We start from the raw sequence: 900 nt of genomic DNA on the forward strand, positions 1-900 counted from the left end.
TACAGATCCCATGATCATTAAGAAATGACATTCACTGTCTCTTATAACCTTTAGCCTGAAGTCCATGGGGTCTGATACTAGTATTGCCACTGCAGCTTTTTGGAGGTGTTCTTTTCTTGAAGAATTGTTTTCCAGCCTTTGACTTTGAGCCCATGGTTGCTTTGATTATTCAGATGTGTTTCTTGCAGGCAACAGAATGTTGGGTTCAGTTTTCTATTTCATCCTGCCATCCTGTGCCTTCGAATTGGTGCATTTAGTCCATTGACATTGATAGAGATCATTGTGATAGGGATTTTTGTTATCTTTATGTTGAAATTTGGAGTACTTGTGGGGCTTGTCTTAGCTTAAAGTAGCCCTGTTAATTCTTAATGCAACAAAAATATGGAACACTTTAAAAGTTGGCCTGTCATCTCTGTGTAAGGATCATGCTAATCTCTGTATCATTTCAATTTTAGTATATGTGTTGCCAAACTGAGTATAAGAGTTGATTTTTTTCCCTATTTTTCTCTTCTGATTTCTTTGAGTGTTGTCCTTACTCACTCCTATGGCAGACAGTGATTCCCAATCTAGGAAGGTATATCAAAGCAGCTTGAAGTGATAAATTTAGAACATTAATGTCCCAGAAGGAAAAGTATTTTTTTTTTACCATATTACCTTTTACCATACCCAGGGCATCAGTTTTGCAAAATAATTCTTTTGGAAGATGGTGAATCAGTCTTGTTTAATGCTCTACACTGAAACCTTGATTAAGAAAATTAAACTGGAGCTTTTTGATATTCTCACCTCGGTCCCGTGTACATCTCCAAAAAACGGTGGATTGCGTTGTCCGCACTTTGACCACCTTGAAAGTAAGTAGGATTTTTCTCCTGAAGGAAGAGGTGAGAAGCATATTGATGATTT

General features: G+C 37.1%; 1 pseudogene; it reads right to left on the reverse strand.

Annotated features, from left to right (window-relative positions):
- Positions 1 to 375: 375 nt before the first annotated feature.
- On the reverse strand, positions 376 to 472 carry LOC130023008 (uncharacterized; annotated as a pseudogene).
- Positions 473 to 900: the final 428 nt, after the last annotated feature.

Source organism: Sorex fumeus, unplaced genomic scaffold (genome assembly GCF_029834395.1).
Source record: "Sorex fumeus unplaced genomic scaffold, SorFum_2.1 ptg000021l, whole genome shotgun sequence".
NCBI lineage: Eukaryota > Metazoa > Chordata > Mammalia > Eulipotyphla > Soricidae > Sorex > Sorex fumeus.